Source organism: Pseudochaenichthys georgianus, chromosome 15 (genome assembly GCF_902827115.2).
Source record: "Pseudochaenichthys georgianus chromosome 15, fPseGeo1.2, whole genome shotgun sequence".
NCBI lineage: Eukaryota > Metazoa > Chordata > Actinopteri > Perciformes > Channichthyidae > Pseudochaenichthys > Pseudochaenichthys georgianus.
The window spans coordinates 3,067,403-3,073,906 of NC_047517.1; the positions used below are offsets into that span (position 1 = coordinate 3,067,403).

A 6,504-nucleotide genomic window follows, 5' to 3' on the forward strand; every position below is an offset into this window, starting at 1 on the left:
TGAGGGTTGTCTTGCTCCATTGGCTGTGAATTCTGTTAAGGTTTGTCGTGTTCCCTAAAGGCGGAATGACGACATGCAAAAATAAAAAACGCCCAATCATGTTTTAGTGCGTCTCAAGTAGGCGGGGCAATAATAACTTCAGAACGTCTTTCATTTAGCGCCTAAATCAACTTATCATTTTTAGTTGTTTATTATAGGATATCATTGCTACATAATGTTGATGCTTCTCTGCATTTTCTTGAAATTATGAGGGTACTGGTTAACACAGAACCTGCTTCTATTAATATGTCCCTTAAAATTGACCACAGAAGATGCAATACATTGAAAAAAAGCGACTATATAAATAAATGTGGCTTTGTTTTAATGAGTTTATTTTTTTCACAATACAAGAGTCGTTACGGTCATCCATCAATATAAAAGTCAGTACATTCATTGATAAAACTGTTCCCCTGGTCCCAAACAAAACAATGAACACAATTACATAAGGTGCAAATGACAATGTAAACACTTGTAGAAAATATTCAAAGGTTAGCCAGAATAATTGCCCCAGAGGAGATCTGCCTTTGGCGTGTTGAGTCGGTGCTTCTTCGCTCTGCAAAACAAGTAACGATTACCAACTGCACATCCAGATCGACTACATTTGTTCAGACTCGGTCACTTACCCTTTTTTACACCTGCAGGTCTTGAGTAGCTCTGACCTGGAGGATGCACACACTGGCCTCTGCAGGAACCATCTGCCTGGCTGCTTGTGTCACAAATCACTGCATCACAGTGGGACATAGATCTGTGGACGGACAGGATGATTTATACACGTGGCTACATGCAGCAGTGGCCAAAAGACTCCAGATTTGGATTACAAGTCTTACCTGGTCTTTCAGAACCTCGTCATCTTTAGTGAAAGTGAACATCTTTACAGAGAAGAAGCGCTTGATGTGGGACGGGACCTAAAACTCTGGAGTCACTCACAACGGGATGGAAAATTGTTGCATAGCTGTCATTGCGATTCTCACAGCTAATGAAGGAATTTCGAAGTTAATAAAGCAGCAGTTAACAAATGAAATGAGAGTAGTTAGTAGTTAGTTTTGCACAACATTACCTGTCCACAATGATGTCCCAGCTTGGCAGAGATGTCCTATCTTCATAAAGGGTTGCCCAACAGTTCTCAGCAATGAGTTACAGGTGCGGGTCGGTAGAATGCATCAGCTCCACCTCAAAATACAGAGGCTGCTGCAGATATTTCACCACTGGATAATCCTCTGCTTGGTAGAAGAACTCGTAGGATGGATCTGCAGGAGAAGAGTCCCGTTAGAAACAGGAGGACTGGACATTTACGGTTTCATGTCAAACCTTTATTTAATCAGATTAATCCCTTGAGATCATAGATCTCTTTTTCAAGGGAGACCTGCAAACAGTGTTTTGTATGCATTAACCACCATGCCTTGGGAAAGCCTCATCTGCACCATCAGCTCCCCGGTGCCGATCTCTGCAGCGGGCTCATAGGTTCTTGGTTTAGCGCTGAAGGCAACAGTCCGAGTCTCATTGACCACATAGAAGCAGGAAATGGTTTGCCTATTGGGGGAAAAAAATTAAATATGTAAATGCATACATTGAAGGTATTCATCTCCAATTATACAGAATCAATATTTTTACCTGTAATCAGGATCAACTTGGGTGATGTGTTGGCTGCTCCTTTTGGCGTTGTTGTAAGACAGGCGGATCTCATTTTCATACATCATGTAGTTGTCAAAGAACTATTAAACAACAAAAAAGCATTAACATTTGACAAAATACCCTTTTGATATTTAAATGTGATTCACAGTCACCGTTCTGGTGGTTCCACAGGTATCCCAAACTGAAGGTAGAAATATGCAACGCGATCGTCGCCTGAACTGTGGTGTGCAGGGTCTGGTCCTTTAGCGTCAGCTGGACTTGGCTTCAGATTACGAGTCGATTCAACCTTCACAGCCACAGCGGTCATTGTGCCATTGGGGGTGGCACTCTGGAGGAAGAAGCAGGCAATGTGTTAAAGCAACACAAATCCATCAATTAAAGCAGCAAATATACTTGCATGTCCCATCTTACCTGTTGCTTTTTAAGGGGAAGTAGCACGCCAGATAGAGATCAGCAAGCACCCAGTCGTTTTGCACGATCCAACAGAAGCAGGTCAATTCTGGATTGAATGATTCTGCAGTGAGCAGCTGTGGGAAAAGAAAACTAAAGTTAGCCAATGCAGAAGATCTATGGTGGGATGTTCGTAGTTTTTGACACTACCTCGAAAACAGCATCCTTGGCAGGTATGGCAGAATGAGGCTGATGAGGTGTGTGCCGTTTCTCATAGAAATTGTAGTCTTCAGCCATCTCAGCCGTCAGCTCTCGAGGTCCAACGATAGCCTTGAAATTAGAGCCGTGACTCCCCGAACTTTCACGCTGGATATAAAACTGTTTGTTCTGGTCACAGGTGCCAGCCATGATGGGTAGCACTAGAGCAGCCAAAAGAGGCATTAATCCATTGATTGGTAGTAGCTTTTTACTCTTATATACATTTTAATTTAATTTTAGAAACACAATTTGCATGAAGATATTGTCAAAATCAAATTAAATATGATCTCACCAATATCCTGCAGAGAGGCCTGAGGTCGACCGGGAGACCAAAATGAGTTTCTTCAGGCAGGACGATCAACCCAAAGATCAGAGGGAGGAAGTAGGATGTCACCAAGCGCTCAGGATTCTGCAACAAATGAAATAAAAGCTCAGCAACACTGAAAATATGCTGGTACAAAGTGATATTTTGAACCTATAATGTCGTACACGTTTTAAGACAACATCGGCATCAAAGGGCACTTAAAGAGAAGACGCTCTTGGACCATTAGCCAAGCTGTGTTCCTGGACTGTGAAGCCTTTGGCATTGCTCTCCTCAACAGTGAGGACCCCGGTGGAGAAGGTGATGTTCCTCAGCTCAACGTCATGGAGGAAGGTTCCCAAGAGAACGCTGAACACCCGAGTCTCTGGGACAGTGTCTGAGGAACAGAAAGTGGCAGGTTTACAACTTCTCAACATTGATAGAGAAAAATTGAGTAGTTGGATTGAGTGCCATTTAAAAAAAACAAAAAAGTGGCTTCAAATCCCATCCAAACACACCATTTTGCAAAATCTGAAGACTTTATTCAATGGTTTAGCAGTCTTTAGGATATATCCGAGCAAGCCCGAGTTCAAATGTCATTTTTTTTTCATACCTACTAGAAATGTGACTTACCATCCTGGATTTGGGGAGATTGAGGCATTAGAGGGGTCATGATGGGGAACAAAACCTTGTATCTGGTATCATCTTGGGAAGTCATCTTCTCTCCACAGTACCTCAAGCATGGGCTCCACAAAGTAAGTGATGTGGTACTGGTAATCTGGGGCATGGCTCTGCAATAATTCATGACATTTCAATAAAACATGCAAATGCACTAGTGACTCTTGCATTTCTAATCTAGAGATTTCCCCAACCTTGTAGTAACCATCAGGCGAGCCCACTGGGATCTCGACGACGATGTGGAAGTCTGTGGTGCTCAGTGTGTACCCCGTGCGGCCATCTGAGATTATCAAGCCTCTGCCGTTGATTCCATGTGCATTTCTGAGACTGTAATTCTGCGTCAACAGAGGAGTCACACGTCGAGGTACGTGCCAAGAGATCATATCCTCGGTGTGAAGAGGACCGCCACTGTTGATGACAAAATGAGCTGTGAGGTAATCTGTGCAAACATTAAGCTCACTGTGAAGCAATATGTTGCTCAGGACTCACCTTTAGGACAACGCAGACTGCCAAGTTCACTACATTCAGACCCTGTGGTGCCATGTAGTAGGCGCTCACCCTGAAACTTCCATGGGGACTCCAGCCACCTAAAGAGAGGAGAGGTTTAATATAATTGACAAGGAGGGAAAGGAAAGAAACACTGTATAGGAGTGTGTTGCTTACATCCTCTGAATAAGTCTCTGCTGTATTGTACGGGCTTCGCATAACCACGACTGGAGGTAGTTTTGGCAGCGTAGCCGGCTTGTTCAGCCTCTTGCAACACCATGGCCACTGGTTCTGGGGTGTAAAACGTCATCTTCCAGATACCTTGTGATGCACCAGAGGCCTACAGGAAAGAACAAATAATAATTAAATCCTCATTGGTGTAGGGAGGAATTAAACTGTAGTATCTGAACAGTTTAATTCAACATACTTCAAGATTGGCGTTGAGCTTCTCGTCTTTACCATCCCGAGTCTGACCCTTAGCTTCAGCATCAAGGTTAGCCATGTGGTGCGAAACCTAAAACAAAATGGTGGTTTTAGCATTCGTTTCCATACACACAAGATGGTGGACTCATCAATGTAAAGATGACCTACTTCCATGTAGTTCCTGTCGCAGAGGATCTCCCTGGAGGCCCAGCGAGTGTAGCTGCAAGTCTGAGACACGTCATGACTGACCACGTCTGATGGATTCTCGCCGTACATCTGGAGTCTCAAGCCAACGTTAAATGTAGCATCATCCTATAAATATAAAAAAACTAAATTAAGTGAAACTCCCCAATATTCTTGGTTCCAGCTTCTTGTCATTAAAATGAATATCCTTGCCTTCAGGGACACATTTGAAGTCTAAATGGATATTGTGTATGTAACAAACAAGTCAGAAAGTACCAGTAGATTGAGGAATACATTGAGTGGGCAGTGCTAATATTTTAGGGATGTACCAAACAAAAAGGGAAATGTACTTTGGGTCTTTTAACGGTAAGGGGTTACAAATAAATTCAGGGAAACACAAAAATGGGAGCAACCATGTGTTTGTTGAGCCATTAATTCAGTCACTTGAGACAGAATTAGCACAGCTAAACTTGGTAGAAAATTACATTGAATGCTGTTAAACCACTTTAGCTCAAACAAACCTTGTTGTCCACAAAGCAGCCCATCAGGGAGGTGTAGATTCTGGTGTACCCCACGGGTCAGACTCCATGCTGTATCCACACTGAGCAGCCATGCTAGGTGTTAACAAAATGTGCTTGGTGCCATCTGAGGGGAGAAATAAGCTTTGTCAGGGACCCCTTTCCTCAGTGATGAACCAATCAGCTGCATTATTAGCAGTTCGTACTTACCGATAGCCTCCACCTCAAGCTGGTTTCCCACTGCTAAAGCCTTGTCCAACGACAGTCTCATTACATTTGCGGCACAGTCAGACCTTAACCCACTGCCTGTTAAAAGAAAAGGCTTGTGAGGAGAATGTAAACCGACTTAATATGCGTGTAAAATACTTAATTGAAGCTTACTTGACTGCGAATTTAGCTTCACATTAGGCCTGGCTTGACACAAGATGATAGCTGCAGCCATCCATAACAAACTTGAACACATAAAACACATCATTTAGAGACAATTAAGTACACACATAGAAAAAATCTACAAGAAATGTAACTTACATGTTCCCAAGCCTCAGCATGTTGCAGTTTAAGCAGTACAACAAAAGAATACAGTCAGTATCAGAGCTTGGCAATGTCCAGCACACCTTCCAACAAAAACACAAGTCTAAAAGGAAGGGGACTGGATGATTAACTGAGACATCAGCAGCTGCTGCTTTATATTCCACTTAACGAGGCTTGTTAAGGATTCTCCACACACACACACACACACACACACACACACACACCACACACACACACACACACACACACACCCACACACACACACACACACACACACACACACACACACACACAGGGTGAGCTGATGTATGCCTAGTTTATTAAGAACATATTGTAAAAACATTGTATGGAAAGGAAAAACACACATTTTTCAGTAGTGTAAAAAAAGGATTTATTGTTCAGCAAAAGTAGATTTGTATTATACATATATTACTTTTTATATTTGAAGAAGCAACAAAATAATCCACAGTTAATAATAAATTAAACTTTTCCTTAAAATCACATGTGCTTTTGATTTTCCTTTGAGCCTCCTTATAATCTAACACTTGATTATTGTTTGTATATTCTCAAACCACTAAGGATGCTCTAACATTTATTACAGACAGTAAAACCCGAGCTTATCGTTTCACCCGGGTCGATTTTGCTCTGTCCAATTATGCAATGATATATGTTCATTTATGAGGCCATAACAATATGTTCCAACTGGAAGAGTGTTGAGTCAGTGCAGAAGAAGGAATAATCAATGCTCTGCTTAACAAAAACCATATCAAAATGTCCCTGTGGGATTTCTACTTGGTTTCATAGGTTCAAACTGAATGTTTTTGCAGCAATAGTTTTATTTTCATTGTTTCTGTTCCTTGTGTAGGTTATTTTTTTATGTGGTTGTTTATGTAAGGTTCATATTCTATTTTTTAATCAAAACGATAGCTGTATATTATTGTAAATAATTTGACAAAACTGACAGATTGTTTCTTCAAGCCAACAGATTTCAGGATTTATAAAAGGTATATTCTATAGTTTATGGAGTTGTCAGTATCCCCTGTCTATCTTGTGCTGCTGGTCCAG

General features: G+C 41.7%; 1 pseudogene; it reads right to left on the bottom strand.

Annotated features, from left to right (window-relative positions):
- Positions 1 to 359: 359 nt before the first annotated feature.
- Positions 360 to 6,504, bottom strand: part of LOC117460045 (uncharacterized) — a 6,934-nt pseudogene continuing 789 nt past the window's right edge.